The 16,765-nt window shown below is 46.3% G+C and overlaps 1 long non-coding RNA gene across 1 annotated transcript; it reads right to left on the reverse strand.

Moving 5' to 3' along the window:
- LOC125151751 (uncharacterized) lies at window positions 1–3,605 on the reverse strand. The gene is made up of 3 exons (XR_007146940.1): window positions 3,526–3,605; window positions 1,946–2,120; window positions 1–183 (listed from the first exon to the last, which is right to left on the reverse strand). It is a non-coding gene; the product is annotated as an uncharacterized LOC125151751 (long non-coding RNA).
- Window positions 3,606–16,765: the final 13,160 nt, after the last annotated feature.

Consider the following 16,765-nt stretch of genomic DNA (forward strand, 5'->3'; position numbering starts at 1 on the left):
TTGGATCACAATATTTATTTAAGTGGAGGTTGTTGCCTACATGTAAACATGAGCCATTTCACTTCTGACTTCTCTTTTAAAAGCAGAAATGCCGGAAAACAGTGGGTCCACGATGCTACGTGCTCCACAGGGTCATCAGAGTGTTTAAGACCTTCCAGGGGCTCCTAGGTTTCCAGGACACCACTAAAGCACACAGATTAGGAAGGAAAAAATGAAACTGTGCCTTTGTACAGGCAACATGATTGTGTAGAAAATCCTAAGGAATCTATCAAAAAAATTTTACCAAACTGCTAGAACTGGCAAATGAATTTAACAAGTCACAGGAATAAAGATCGATACACACGCACATACACACATATACACGCATACATACACACACACACTTACACACATGCACACGGAGACACATGCATACACATGGACACTGGCACACGCAGAGACACACGCATGCACACACATACACACATACATACACTCACACATACACACATACACTAACACATATACATACATACATAAACACATACACATAAACACACACATATACACACCTACACACACACACAATCTTACTTGTAAACTAGCGATGAGCATGTAGAAAATGAAACGAAAAGCACCGTGTTGTTCATGAGTGCTCAAAAAGAAGACAAAATACCCAGGTATAAATCTAACAGAACACATGCAACATCCAGATACTTAAATTTACAAAACACTGGTGATAGAAGCCAAGGAATATTTAACTAAATTGCAAGAGGTACCATGTTTATGGACTGGAAGACTCAACATAGTAAATATGTCAATGTTCCCAGTATTGATCTATAAGTTTAATACGATTCCAATCAAAATACCAGGAAGATTGTTTTGGTAGATACACACAAACTTACTTGAAAATTTATCTGGAAAGACAAAGAAACGAGAATGCTTGAAATAATTTTGAAATAGAATAAAGTGCATCATAAGCTTCTTTCTTGCCCATCATTGTGTTTCCTATACCGCCCCATCTGTGTTTTATTAATAAGGTCTGGATGTGCCTCCTTGGTTGAATTTCTCCTTCAGCCAAGCCCTGGGCCAGTTCCAGCTCTCCTTGAGGTGTCACAAATGGCCCTGCCCTTGTGGGAGCCACGCCAGGGTTCAGGTTCTGAGTGTGGTGGTCCTGCCTGCAAACTCAGTGCTCCAGAGCTTGGAGTGTTTTCTGGAAACTGGCATCACTAGCCCAGGGAAGGCTTGGGCTTGGTGGAGACTAGAGGGCTGCTCCACACACAAGGAGTTGAGTGAAGATGGTGACACGTGCTTATAACAGACTGTGCGCCTCGCTGCAAACTTCAGGGAGGGAGCCGCTGACAAGCATTCAAACCCAACAGAGCCTTTTCCAGGTGTGGGGGTGGGGGGATGTGTTAGCACCTGGGATACATAGACGGTTATATACAAGGAGACTTATGTCATAAGTGATCATTGTATTATGAAAAAATTGATGAGCTTGGAAATAAGTCTTATAAGTAGAGCAATGACTTGGATATAGAAATATTTCTCTTTGAATCTTGGCTGACTTTTATGAACTGGTCTGGAGTAAAATATATGCATCTTTGCGTGTCTCGTTTCATAGGATTGCGGTAAGAATTGGGTTAGATTATGTGGAAAACCATGTAATGCAGTGATTAGCCCAATTAGTATTATTTCTCTGCTCCCCTCCCCTTTACTGGACATAAAACAATATTCCTGATTTTCAGAATGTGGTCATCAGGATTAAAGTAGCCGATTTCTTTAGGGCTCAGAACGTGCTCACCTGTGGGAAGCATCTTACCATCAACTCCTCCTCTTCTTTGGCTGGGTGAGGTTTTTCTGAGCTCACCCCCTCCTCTCTTTGTTTGTGTCCTCATCTCTTCCCTTCCCCATCACCAGCCTTGCCCCACACCATTGTCACCCAGACCTGCCCAGCCCCGCTCACCTGGGACAGAGAGCAGCAGCAAAGCCAATGGCAGCCATATGGCCCCGTCCCTCTGGTGTCTCTCCTGCTGCAGCTGGAACCCCTCACCCAGGGGCCGCTCACCCTGTCCCCCCTCTTCTGCAATTCTTGGCACTTCTCTGCTTCCTTCTTCAGCCTCTTGGTTCTGTTCTCAGGGCTGGTCAGAAAATGGGGGAAGCTAGAGGCTCAGAGCATCATGTGGCCAGTCGATTACTTGCTAAAGTTCATCCTCAGAAACATTTGAATGCACTGTTCTGCTTTCTGTTCCTGTGAAGATCATGCCCTTACTATGACTGCACCCGCAGCAGCCGACACACTCTCCTGTCACACAGTAGGGTGGTCCCAGCTGACTTCCATCTAGATTTTCCCACCCCGTCCTCCTATCTAGGAATAGCAAATGTCTTGTGGCTGGCATGTTTGAGAAATCGTGTGGAGGCATGTGAAGCTGCTGAGGAGCATATGGAGGTCAGAGAACTGGAAGGCTGCTTAGTCTGCAAATGTTCAGTGCATCAATGGTGACAGGCACTCAGTTAAGAACAGTGGGCAGAACAGTGGACAGGTGGAGGCATGGTTAGATTCTGGACATTGATATTTTGAAGAAAGAGCAGCAGGATAGCTTAAAACTTTTTTGATGTTTATTTATGTTTTGAGAGAGAGAGAGAGAGAGAGAGAGAGAGAGAGAGAGACAGGGTGAGAGCAGGGGAGGGGCAGAGAGAGAAGGAGACACAGACCCGAAGCAGGCTCCAGGCTCCCAGCTGTCAGCACACAGACCAATGCGGGGCTCAAACTCAGGCAACATGAGATCATGACCTGAGCCAAAGTCAGATGCCCAACCAACTGAGCCATCCAGGCGCCCCAGAGCAGCAGGATATCTTAACAGATTAGATATGAGCAAGAGAGGAATCAGGGGCCACTCCTAAGTTCAAGGCTGAGCACCATTGCATTTGGGAATGCAATGAACCAAAATGGGCAAAGCTGGGCTTGCAGGAAGAACAGATTCTGGTTTGGAATTGAAGGTGTCTATTAGTCACCTGCCATGGACTGCGTGTCTGTGTCCTCCCCCAAATTCATATGTCGAAGCCCTAATCAGGGGTAATGCCAAGGACCCACTCACTGAGAAGTCTTTCCAAGTGTCTAGAATAACAGTGGAGGAGATTTGGGGGGTCCTTACCTGCATTCCACAGATCAGAGAGTGCTGAGATGAAAAGCTGAGCCTAGCATGGTGTCTGACCCCGCCTCCACACCCATGTCCGCCCCCACCCCCACCACTCTGCCCCAGCCTCACCCCATGTGGGATTTGATGTCCTACACCCAGCCACCACCCATGGAGATGCTCTTCTCACCCCTTTTGGGTTCTGCCACCCCAGCCTGGGCTGACCCTCGGTGGGGAGGGCTTCCTCAGCCGGCTTGGACCCTGACACCCATGCCGAGATGCCTCTCACTTGGATGCCCTCCGCACTTGCCTGGACTCCCAGCCCCCACAATACCATCTGATTTTGAACAACACATTAAAACTATCTCTGGACTCTGTGCCCTAAAAGACGAAGACTTCTGCATCTCACTCATGGCCCACCGTCCTCTTCCCAGTGCTGATTTTCTCAGAATGGTGTTCTTTGCATCTATGACACTTATACACTCTCTTCTGTAATCGTTCCCACCATTGCTTAGGGGTTTTATGCTGAGGGTAAAACACTCATTGCTGACCACAGCTTCTCTTTTTTCACTATTTAACTTCACCCTTTGTTGGCAGACTTTGATCATGATGTATATTTTCTATTTTGAAAGGGCTCATGGGTGCTGTATTTCATAAGGTCTTGCATTCACGAGACAGTTGTCAGAGCATTCCGGAATATTCTGTCATTTGCTCAGAACATACAGATTCTCCTTCACTGTGTGTTGGGATGCAGTGTTGTAATGAAGCAAGAGTATTTCTGTCACACACCATGTGATCCTTCTGGTACGACCTTCTGATGTGATCATCGTTTCTGATACCAGCCCAGATGATTCTGTTTATTTTATTTTATTATTTTTTATTTTTTTAATGTTTATTTTTGAAGGAGAGAGAGACAGAGTGTGAGTGGGGGAGGGGCAGAGAGAGAGGGAGACACAGAATCGGAAGCAGGCTCCGGGCTCTGAGCTGTCAGCCCAGAGCCGGACGTGGGGCTCGAACCCACGAACTGTGAGATCATGACCTGAGCCGAAGTCGGATGCTCAACCGACTGAGCCACCCAGGCGCCCCAGATGATTCTGTTTATCCACAAGGTTCAGTAACTTCACACCATTCTGGGTGTGGATCATCTGTATCAGTTCCTTTCCTGGGTCCCCAGGTGGGCTTTCAATGACAGCCTGAAAGATCTCTGTTTCCACATAGTTTTTAATTCAATTCAATTATGTTTACTTTTGGCTTCTCTTTTCTCCTCCAAGGGAATAGCTGGGGCACATTTGTGGCATCACCTCTCTGTCTCCTGTACCAATGTCTGCCTCTCCACACGTTATACTATGTTCACGTAAATGTCACTTCAGGAAATGTCTACAAGGTACCACGTCTGTGCATTTTCAGGCACACTTATCATTGGGTTTTGTGGTTGTTTCATTCTTTCTTTTGGGCAATATTGTCTTTCTTTTCTGCTCCTTTTCATTTTTTTAATGTTTATTTACTCTGATTGAGAGAGAGAGAGAGAGAGAGAGAGAGAGAGAGAATCCCAAGCCTGCTTGGCACAGAGCCTGATGTGGGACTCGATCCCACAAACCACAAGATTGTGACCTGAGGTGAAATCAAGAGTTGGATGCTTAACCAATTGAACCACCCAAGCACCCCATTGTCTCTTTCTCTTCTGCTCCTTATCTTTCCTGAGATCTGCTGTCTCACTTTCCATCACTCTATCTTGCACTCCACTCTCTTTATGTTCTAGATTCATCCTGTTGTCTATCATTTCCTTTAGACTAAATACAGCTACTTATAGGTACTGATTTTCCTATGCTTCTTTGGACATTTCCTCTCATGAAGTCTGCTTTTTATTTGCTTTGTGCAAAAAAATGTTTGTTTTATTGTTTTTCACCTATCAGCTTTTGAAAGTGTTATTCCCCTTTTGAATTAAAGTTGGTGTTTGCCTAAGTCTAGTGTGGGGAGGGAGGTGGCTGGGAGGGTCTGCAAGCTAGAGCAGATGGTGGCCTGGAACTTTCCACTCGTGCTGAAGGCAGGTGTCCTGTTGGTTCTCAGCTCACCCAGCATCGCCTACCTGGTGGCTGTGTGCTTGGCTGCCTAGAACTACTCCTTCTCCCTTGTCTCATTCACCCCCCACCCCCCACATCATTCTCCACTGCCTGGGGGCCCAGGTCATGTGTAATCAATATGCCAAATCTGCCAATCAGAGTGTAAAGATAAAAAATTGACAACACCCAATGTTGGGGATGGGGGCTGGCCATTTATTAACAAATTCAGACAAGGGTAGAAATATTTACAACTTCTTTGGTTATATCCATCAAATTTGGAAAAATGCACAGACCTGTGGCAGAGCTATATTTTCATAAGAATGTACTCTGCAGGTATATCCATAAATGTGTATCAATCCACATATGCAAGGAGTTTCATTGTACAATTGCATGTAGTTGCAAAAACCCAAACAACTGAAATGTCCATCATGAGAGAAAAAAAATTCAACAAGTCATGATATGTAGATATCATGGAATACTGTGAAGCCATTACAAACAAAAATCTACACATACTAGTATGGAATGATTTTTAAAATACACCCAGTGAAGAAGACAAGGTGTAGAACAAGATGTGCAATTTTTCTATGAGGGAGGGAAAGAATATATGCTGATAAATATGTTTTAGATGCATAGGATTTCTCCATACCACACACATGCACTGGCTAGAGTCTTTATACCTTTGGGTAGGGGACTGGGGTAGAAGTCAGAACACACTTTTTTTTTATTCTTCATTTTTGTACTTTAAAAACATTTCTCTTCCTAAATATTCACAAATAAATATAAAAGTTGGCGTATCTGCCCAGTGTTTCACTAGCTCCCTCCTGCTGAGGAGATGCCACATGGTGCACAAAGGAAGAGTTCTCCTCTAGGTCAATGGCCATGTTAACTTTGACCCATAGTCATGATCCCAGGGTTGTGGGATTGAGACCTGAATCAGACTCCATGCTGGGCATGGAGCCTCCTTAAGATTCTCTCTCTTTGTCCCTCTGCCCTCTTCCTCCTCCTTCTCCTCCTCCTTCTCCTCCTTCTCCTCCTTCTCCCCCACTTTCTTCTTCTTCTTCTTCTTCTTCTTCTTCTTCTTCTTCTTCTTCTCTCTGTCTTGCTTGCCTCTTTCTCTTAAAAAAGCAAAAGCATATGCAGATCACGACAAGCTGGATGAGGAGTCACAGCCACCCACATGGGTGAGCAGGTAGGTAGCTCCCTCAACAGCCACACTCCCACTTTGGGGACACGAATCACCCAGGACATTTTAATGAAAGGCCCAGTTTCAATACACCCACACAATGGAAGCAGAGTCACAAAATGCATTGTTTACAGATCCAAGGGAGAGGCATTCAGTGAGCCTGGGGAAAGGCAGTCCCACATCCCGACCACAGAGAGCAGGGGACTGACAGTGGCGTGATGGCCCCTGTGACTTACGAGGGGATTGAGGAAGAGGTCATTGATTTTCCACAGAATCAACTCCAAGTGGTTAATTTAAAGGATTCCCCAGGAAAGTAAAACAGGAACTTATGGAGGAATTCTAAGCTTGGGTCCTGATCTAAATTTCCAGATTTCGGGTGTGAACAGGGTTGCTATTCTGTAAGATGCCTGGGAGCAACTCAGAAAAACAACAGCTCATTTTTCTCAAAAATTGTTTTACTCCCCCCTTATGGCCATGGAGAATGTGCCCTTTCTCTGATTGATGGACACAAGGTGCTTCTTCAGCTCTGATCCAGCAGTCTGAACAAAGATGGTGCAGCTACTCAAATCAGCATCTGGACACCAGGACTTCATGTAGGTCTCCCACCCTGGGCCATAGTGACACTGCATGGTCACTTGCAGAGGAAAGGAGAAGGAAGGAAATAATGAAGAAAAGAAAAAAATTAATGAAATAGAAAGGAAATATAAAATAGAGACCAAAAAGCCAACAGTTGTTTTCTTAAAGAAACAAAACCCTTAGCAAGATATTAGTGATAAAAGGAGAGGTCTGAATAATTGACACCAGGAATGAAAACAGGTATTTCACACAATATCCTGTGCATATTAAAAACAAGGTAAGACAATAAGGGATAGGATAATAAAGGAAATCTAAACAAGTTTATGCCAATAAGTTTGAAAATTTAGATAGAATAAACAAATTTCTAGCAAAAATAATGTGATATACTAAAATAGGTACAAAAAGCAATAGAAAATCTGAATCATCTTACAACTATTTAAATGAATCAAATCCATTGTTATTAAAGACCACTCACAGGGAGCACCCTCCAGCTCAGTGGGTACAGCATGTGACCCTTGGTCTCTGGTATGTAAATTCAAGCCCTATGTTGGGTGTAGAGCTTACTTAAAACCAACCACCACAACAAAAACATACCTTTCCTAAAGAAGCCTCCAGACCCATACAGCTTCAATGGAGATATCCCTTAAACATTTAAGGAAGAAAGAATGCCTATCTTACGTGAAAAATTCCAGACCATATGGGTACCTGGGTGGCTCAGTTGGTTGAGCGTCCGACTTCAGCTCAGGTCATGATCTCGCGGTCCGTGAGTTTGAGCCCCACATCGGGCTCACTTCTGTCAGCCTGTCAGTCTGTCAACGCAGAGCCCACTTCAGATCCTCCGCCCCCCTCTCTCTGCCCTTTTCCCGCTTGCACTCTCTCAAAAATAAATAATTTTTTTTTTAATTCCAGAACATAGAAAAAGAGGATGAAATACCAAATCCATTTATGAGACTAGCATACTCTTCATGGCAAAACCTAACAAGGACAGTGCAAAAAAGAAATATAGGCAAAAATCACTCATGAACATAAATACCAAAGTCTGCAACAAAAAAAGTCAGCAAGCTGAATCCAGGGATATATAAGCCAGGAACACATCATGACCAAGTTGGGTTTATCCCAAGAATGCAAAATTGTTTAAACGTGAGGAAATCAGTAAGTATAATATGTCACATTGACAGACTAAAGGAGAAAATCATATGATCATCTCTTAGATATGGGCAAAAGTATTTGATAGATTTAAGCAGCACTTTGACCGTGGAGGCCATTCTGGACCTCAGGAATCCTCACAGCACCCCGACTGTGCTGGGCTCCTTCCCTCTGATACTCGACATGGAACAGGGGGTGGGAACAGCCGCTATGAAGTCCTGGCCCCAAATTCCAGAAAGAGCAGGACACAAGGTATCAGAGGTCCAGGAAGGCATTGGAAGGAATTGGGGTCTCTGGTCCCATGGAAGGAGGTCCCTTTGGCCTATGGGCTGAAACTGGGACCATCACCTTGATCTCTGTGGGCAATAGACTCAGACAATGAGCTGTGCAGAGAAACACGTGCCCAGACAAGCTTGATCCCATCCTGGAGGAGAAGCCAGGAGCCATGAGAGCATCTAAGAGACGGAGAATCTTGGCTTTCTAGCACCCCACTCTCTCTCCACGCCCAACAGACCCCACTCAGGTTGGGATGTGCTGACGGTGGAGGCAACCGGGAAAAGAGGAGTTGCCTTCCCTGAACAAGCCTGTCCTGGCCGAGTCTATCCTTCTTTGCTCCCTCTGGGGAGAGCAGATGGAGACATGTGGAGCTGTGAGTGCTCACTCTTTCTTCCAGTCCTTTCCAGAATCTTGGTGCCCCCCATCCACGCTTGCACGTGCCATTCTGTAAAACACTCATATGTGCACACACACGCTCAAACAAGCACATGTATATGTGTAGTCTCAGGCAAGTTTCCAGACTCCTCTCCATCCATCAGGGAAGGTAGAGAAACAGTGCTGTCTCCTCTGGGGGTGGGTCCCAAGGGCCCAGAACACAGAAGCGGTAGTACCTATCTGTGTCAACAATCACAGCAAATTCCAACCCCAGGTCAGTGCCAAATTGCTCAATCCCACACTAGTAGATGTCTGAGTCGTCCCACTGGAGATTCTCCAAGGTCATGGTGAATGTGCGTTGGCTGTGATTATCCTGGACGGACGCTCAGCCCTTCTTCACCAGTTGCTCTGACCCAGTGGGTTTAACAAAGATTTTGCAAGAACTCCAGTCATTCCCGCGACACCACCACTTCCTGTAGGATTCCCATCCCGGATCATATGTATAGTGTGCAGTCAGTGTGCCCCCCAGTGTGCCTCTCACCATTCTTTCCAAGCAGGTGGAGAAGTGGCCTAGAAAACAGAAACCCAACATGCAGCTCATCCTTCCTTGAGCCCAGAGCTGACCCCCATGCTGCTGGGGCTTCTGGCCCTTCCCTGAAGACCAGCCAGGAGCCCCTGCCCTCTGTCTAATCTCCACATCCCGCCTGTCCCTTCAAATCCCGCAGAAGCTTTTGTTGTCACCTCTCTCATGAAGTTCTCCTTGGGTCTCCTAATGCCCAATACAGGGGCCCTCTGCTCACTCCATCCTACTGACCACCGTCCCCTACCTGCCCTCAGGCAGAACCTCTTCCTAGCAGCACAGAGCGCACGCAGCAGCCACAGGTGTGTTTCTGAATCCCAGAGCTGGTGAGACAGCATGGTCCCCTCCCCATCCTAGCTCCTGACATTCTAACCCCCACACACCTACAAATCCTCAGCCTCTGAATTAACACATGGCACAGAACTAAACACACACACGCACACACACACACACACACACTCACTCGCACAGGTGATTGCTTGTTTTTGTTGTTGTTGTTATTTTCTTTCTTTCTTTCTTTTTTTTTTTACCTATACACCTTGTTCTTCTGTGTCTTCATACCTTTGTACAAGCTCTTCCCTCTACCAGAATGTGCTTTCTTCTCTCCTTGGTGGAATCAAACCCTGATATCCATCCCTCAAGGCTCGGCTCCAACATTGTGTTTTCTGGGGGATTCTCCGGTTCTACAGCCAATTCGGTCACCCCCGAGCCACCAGAGCACTTTGTCCCTGACTCGGTTACTGAGCTTCCAACACTGGATGAAGGTCAGGTCTGTGGCTCATCCAGAGCAAAGACTCAGGCAGCCTGATGGGGGCGGGGCGGGGGAGAGGGGGCGGTGAGCAACTCGGCAGAGAGCCTGTCACACCCTGGTTTTGCTGCCTGCCTTCCTCCCTGTTGTCTGAACTCTTGAGAAGAGAGGATCCTGGCTCAAGCTTCAAATCAAGACCATTTGTGCAGGCTTGAAAATGATGCTGATATCTGAACCCCAGCTGAACTGAGTGGGTCTCAGCTGGGGGTTAAGCTCCTTAAAAATCCCTCAGGAATTCATGCATTTATGTATGTGTGTATATATGTGTGCATGTGTGCATTTATCCATCAACTCTCTATTCATCCATCCAACCATCCATCCATCCATCTGTCTGTCCACCCACTTGTCCATCTACCATCTATTTACCGATCTATCTGCTGGGGGTGACAAACAATGCCTGAAAACAGACACTGCTTGTGCAATTTATTTTTGTTTTCTTTCCCCGACACCTAACTTAGTACCTGCTAGGTAACATAACTTAAAAAAAAATTCTTTTTTGACTGAAACAGTGTCCTGATGAATGAAAGACCCTGGCATTTCCCTCAGGACGGACCTAGTCTGAGTCTCACCCAGGTCCTACGGGTAGTCTGTCCAGAAACCCCTGCCCATGCACTCATTTTTGAGGGCGGGGAGGAACAGAACCGGGAGCAGCCACATGTCCTGCCCGCCTGGCTTGTCTCCTGATGCTCAGCTGATTGCAGCTGCCCCCTGGGGACTTGAGCTGAGCTTGGAGTCAAACTGCCTTCTATTGTTCTAAATCATTCTTTTTTAGTTTCTCTCATCTACTTCCGTTAATTTATTTTTTCTTCACTGACTTCCTAATTTTATTAATTAGAAGAAAATCAGTGCCTTCTTTGGGAGCATATGGCTGACGTCATCATGTGTCTTCCGTGATTTGTGGAAGCAAAGCATCCCACTGTCCAGGGTGCTATTGCAATTGTGCGTGAGGACCTGGGGAGCCAGCTGCCAGCAAACCAGGTGACCCAGTGCAGCAGGGAAGGGACACCAGAACCTCAGGGCCGGGTCCAAGGGAGGGATGGGCACACGTTGGGTTTGCACGTGGGAAGAATCAGTGCTCAGGGCTCACACCCAGCCTCGCTGGCCATGCAGCCCCATCCTGAACCTCCTTCCAGGCAGCCCACCTCAGTGCACCCCAGACCACCCTTCCCCTCCCTTGGTCCTGGTCCAGCCCAGATCCTGACCTGCTGCCACTCTCTCTCAGGGCCCCCCTGAGGTCCTGAGTCTTTCTGAGGCAGAGGTACTATGGGGAGATTATACTTTCCTTTCAGCCCTATTGTGTCCTAGACATTTCCTCCATCACTCTTGGGTGTATTTCCCCTGGGTGTGGGCTGTGGGCCACATCCCAGCCCCAAGCTGCTTATGCTAATGATTCCTGTTCCCACAGGTGTCCCCTCCTCTGACTGTCCCCTGCTCCCTTTCCCTCTCCTCTCTGAATCAATTCTTTTGTCTCCTGTTTTTCTTTTATGTTTTCCATGTTTGTGAGTTTGATTCTACTTCTTGGGAGTGTTTGGTTTGCTTTTGTGTATTTACTTTATCTTCCAATCTTTGCATGAAATATTTAGTTTAGAAATGTTATTCCCTGCTTGTGGATGTGTTCAAAACTCTCATTTGTGGTCATGTTTTGGTTTGGTCTGGTCTAGTTTGGTCCTTCCCTTTCATATTACACACCTGCCTCAAATGTCTGATCATTGTTTGTTATCTGATTGTTTTTTTTTTATTAAAAAAAATTTTTTTTCAATGTTTATTTATTTTTGGGACAGAGAGAGACAGAGCATGAACGGGGGAGGGGCAGAGAGAGAGGGAGACACAGAATCGGAAACAGGCTCCAGGCTCTGAGCCATCAGCCCAGAGCCCGACTCGGGGCTTGAACTCACGGACCGCGAGATCGTGACCTGGCTGAAGTCGGACGCTTAACCGACTGCGTCACCCAGGCGCCCCGTTTGTTATCTGATTGTAAGTGAGATTGAGCCAAAACATAGCTGATTGGGGTTCTTAGTATGTGGGTGCAAAACAGCATGTGAAACAGGTGTGTGGTATTGTGCCAAGGTCTTTGAGCCTTCCAACCCTTCTTGATATACAGGCTATGCTTTCACATGAGAGGCTGAGGGATCTTCTAAATCCAGAATGAAGATCTCTAGCTGCCTTAGTTTCCCCAAATATTGTATGCAGTTAAAGAGGATCCTGGGGGATGAGACTGTTTGTTTCTGGATTGGGGTACTGGTTGCATGGGTGTGTTTTATTTGGGCAAGTGTATTGATCTTTGCACTTCTGTTGTGTGCACTCTCTCTGTGGATTTTATACTCCAATAAAAAGCTTTTAAATTTTGCTGCGGAAATCTTTCCAAGCCATTACATCTGTACTTATGTAATCCTTAAATAGTTGCTTTAATGTTCCATTGTGATTGTAACATAATTACCTAGTCATGTAGGGATGGTGGCTGAGCCCATTTCCAGCTTTTTGCTCTTGAACATCTATGCTGCAGGCTTCCAGCTCAGGGAAGATGACGTCAACACACTCCACAGACCTCTCCCTAGACTACAGTAAAAGCCCAGACAGAATATGTAGAGCCACTATCTGAGTATTCTGCAGAATGAACCGTAACAGGAATTGGGGAAGGAAACCAGACCAAGTATAGGACCAATCCAGCAGTGAGTTTTCTGATTATATTTCCCACTATATCCTCCTGCCTGAGCGGGAAACTTGCAGCCCACATCCTGAAAGTGCATGCTCAGCAGGGACCCTAAGAGCCCAGGATGAGCAGAAAAAGGAAACCCTAAGGGAAGAGGGGGTCAAATTGCCAGAGTTTTCTTGGTGTTCGTGTTTTCTTTCCCTCCCACGATGTCCCCAGCAAGCAAGCCTCAGGACAGAAGCTGCAATTCCACCTGCAGCCGCTGGGGGCAGACAGCTGGAACTCTGAAGGGGGAAGGTCTTTGCTGCCCAGAAGAGCTTGGGCCCCAAGAGGGGGGAGAGAGAGAGGAATACCAGTGCATCTTCTCTCTTTGTTCTTCTACTGCTTGGCCCTGGATGCAAACCCAATCACAGGAAGTACACAGCAGACTGGAGAGAGAAAAACCTCAGCTCTCCAAGTTTCCTAGCCAAAGGACCAGGAAAGGAGGAGGTGGCGGTTCTGAAAGCTGGGAGGGAATGGTGGGGGGGATGGAGAAGAGAAAACAGCTGAAGAAAGGGACGTTTGATCTCCCAGGATCGCGCCCCAGTGTGGGCTCCTGATCAGACCCTGGGGAGAATACTGGAGTTTGAGACTTGGTGAAGGCCATCGCCAGTCACAGACTGGCCACTAGATGGCACACATGGGGCATCCGGGAGCGCCTGCAAGGCTCCAGAAAGCACCTGCAAGGCTCCAGAAAGCTGAACCAGCGCACGCAGGAACCACAGTCCACAGAAGCCACATCAGCACTTGAAGTCTTAACCTCACCAGCTGGACTGCCTGCCATTAAAGAAACGGAAGTCAGAGTGAAAGACCTGTCCCGCGAGGTGATAGCATTGCTTTGCATGTCTGTGGTGGTGGTTCCGTGAAATGATCCGTGTGTTAAACACATAGAACCGAACAGCACCACAAAGTTGTACCGTATGTAAGATTTGAGAAGTAGCAAAAACAGCAAGAAAAACGGTTGAAACTCTTCACTTTAAGCGTATGTGGTTTATTTTATCTTAATTACACCTCAGTCGACCTTGAGAAAGGAAGGGAGGGAGGGAAAAGTTTGAGGAGAGGCCAATGTTCCCGCTCACCACCCCCGCATAAATTCAGGGCTCACTGGGGCCCCAATCCCAGGAGAAGGCTCAGCCCAGCCCTCACACGTGAACACAAACAGAGCTACACAGGCTGAAGGCAGGCCGCCCCAAGATGGGCCACTTTGAGCATGAAGATTGTTCGCAGGTAATGGCAGTCAAGACCCTGCTGTCTGCAGAAAAACTCTGCCCCTCCCTTTACTATATAGAAGAACCTCAATTGAGAGTCTTTGCAGAATAAGAGTTATTACCAGGAATAAATCTTATCTGAGTAACCCAACTACATAACAGGGCAAGCATTTGTGTAGCGAACACTAACTGGTTTTCATTTTCCCACGAAATCCTTTCTTTCCCTTTGAAGTCCCAGACTCCTGCCCCTTCTCCTTAATTCAGGATGACACTTACACCCCATTATGCCTGATTGCCCTGTCTGTGTGGGTTCCCCACATGTATACTATTCAGCTGGATTTTCTGCTGTTAATCTGTTTCATGTCAATTCGATTCTTGGTCCAACCAGAAGAACCTTGAAGGGGCTAGGAACACTTCCTCCTCAAGAACGGGGTGGGATATCCTTGCTCCTGGACAGCTGGCGTAGTCGGCAGGACTAGCTGGACACCGCTCACCCCAGACCCTGCCACAGCTGAGACGTCCCTGGGACATCTGACAGAGAGCTGGCAGAAGGTAAGATTTCTCATCATGTCAGCCTCCTGGAATCGCCATCTATAGAGGCTGAGAAAACGAGAGTGAAAAGTCTTTTTTCTCTCTCCATTCAGATGAACAGGAGAAAATATTTGTGGACCTAGTTCCTTGGGCTTAGTGGCTTTGTGGTTCAACCAGTTCAATTTGGCTGAGTGTCCTTTCATTACTGATCCATTTCATCCCAGAAATGCTCTTTGTTTTCCTCTGTCTATATGATTTCTGATGTTTGTCATCTGTTGCTAAGGGACATCTTGGAAGCCAGAGCTGCAAAATTGGTGGACACAAGTCGAGCACTTAAAAGCTGTTTGAGCTCTTGTCACCTGAAGAGGATTCCCATGATAGGATGAGCTGGTCATGGAATGGGGTAGACTGACACTAGGTCACCCACCAGCCTCAAGAAAGCTCCATGCGAGCAGGTACACTGTAAACAACACAAGTCCCCAACCCCATGACACATCCCTCCTAGGTGTTATTGTGGCTCCCACAGAACCAAGGCTTAGATAAAGCTCTTAGATTTTCCCTTTTGCTTTGTTCTATGCCCTAAGAGTTTGGCTTTATGGCCAGTGAGAATTTTCTCTTTGGTCTTTAAAAAACATTTTTTGGGGGGTGGTTGTCTGGTTGGCTCAGTCGGTTGAGCATCCGACTTCAGCTCAGGTAATGATCTCGCGCTTCACAAGTTCAAGCCCCGCATTGGGCTCTGTGCTGACAGCTCAGAGCCTAGAGCCTACTTAGGATTCTCTCTCTCTCTCTCTCTCTCTCTCTGCCCCTCCCCCACTCGTACTTTGTCTCTCTCTCTCTCAAAAATAAATAAAACATTAAAAAAAATTTTTTAAGTTCATTTACTTAGTTTTGACAGATAGCATGAGCAGGAGAGAAGGAGAGAGAGAGAGAGAGAGAGAGAGAGAGAGAGAATCCCAAGCAGGCTCCACACTGATAGTGCAGAGCCCGATGCAGGGCTTGAATTCATAAAACCACAAGATCGTGACCTGAGCCGAAACTGAGAGTCAGATGCTTAGCCAACTGAGATACCCAGGCACCCCTCTCTTTGGTCTCCACCATCCAGAGGGAGCACTTACTGGGGTACACTTGGTGACCAGTCAAATAAGCTGGGTGTCTGAATCTCTTTCTCTGCATCAGGCTGTGCCAGCCCTCAGGGGTCAATGTCATGAGAGGTTTCAGCCCATGAGAACCTTTATGTCCCAACCCACATTGCTTGTCAATGCTGGAAAACCCCATTCCAGAAGCACCGATGTGATGTCACTCATTAGTGGGTCTGTGACCGGAGGCATCTCACGTTTTTGTGGGAGACTGGAGACACCATTTCCACGACCCCATCTTACCTCCTGTGCACTGAAGGCCTTGGCTTTCTTAGTTCAATGTCAGGAGTAAACTTTTGGATCATGGAGACTGCATCACCTCTGCTCTCTTTGGTCACCTCTTGTGACCTGAGTTAAGTCGCGAAAAGTCTTACTGGTTTGAGTTGCTAGTAATAGATACTACCCATTAATGGCTGGATGATGGAGGCTCCTTTAGGATGCGCTCTATTCTGAAAAAATATATATAATTTATAAAGAACTTTCAATTGTCCTGTTATTATCATGGCTAGCTTTAAGGACTCCCTTGACAAGACGGAAGAAGTTCTACTTTAAGACAAAATAAATGTCCACATACAGTGTAAATTCCCTTTGTTTCTTCCTTTGTTTGTTTTAAGTTCATTGAATTGTTCGCTGTCACTACAGTTATTTTTTTTTTAATTCTGTACATTATTCAGTGCTTATAAGTGGACTCTAAATGCCCTTCACGTATTTCGCCCAGTCCTGCATCCACCTCCCCTCTGGGAACCATCCAATTGTTCTTTGTAGTTAAGAGTCTTTGTGATTTTCTGGTTTGTCTCTTTTTGTTGTTGTTGTTGTTTTTGTTGTTCATTGGTTTCATTTCATTTTCTTAAGCTCTGGCCTCATGTGCCTGTCGTAACCTCCCTTTCCCTACTGGATTTATAGAGATCACTCTGGCCTGATCTCTAGGTCCAACATATCCAGGATGCTCCTATAAATGCTAAAAGCCAGAACGTGAATTTAACAAAAGCATCCGAGACTGGTAATAAGACTCGCTTTGCTCCCACCTTCCAGGGCTCTGTAACAAGGCTCTATCAGACTAAGGAATTCTTTTTTTTTTTTT

Source organism: Prionailurus viverrinus, chromosome E1, assembly GCF_022837055.1.
Source record: "Prionailurus viverrinus isolate Anna chromosome E1, UM_Priviv_1.0, whole genome shotgun sequence".
Taxonomy (NCBI): domain Eukaryota; kingdom Metazoa; phylum Chordata; class Mammalia; order Carnivora; family Felidae; genus Prionailurus; species Prionailurus viverrinus.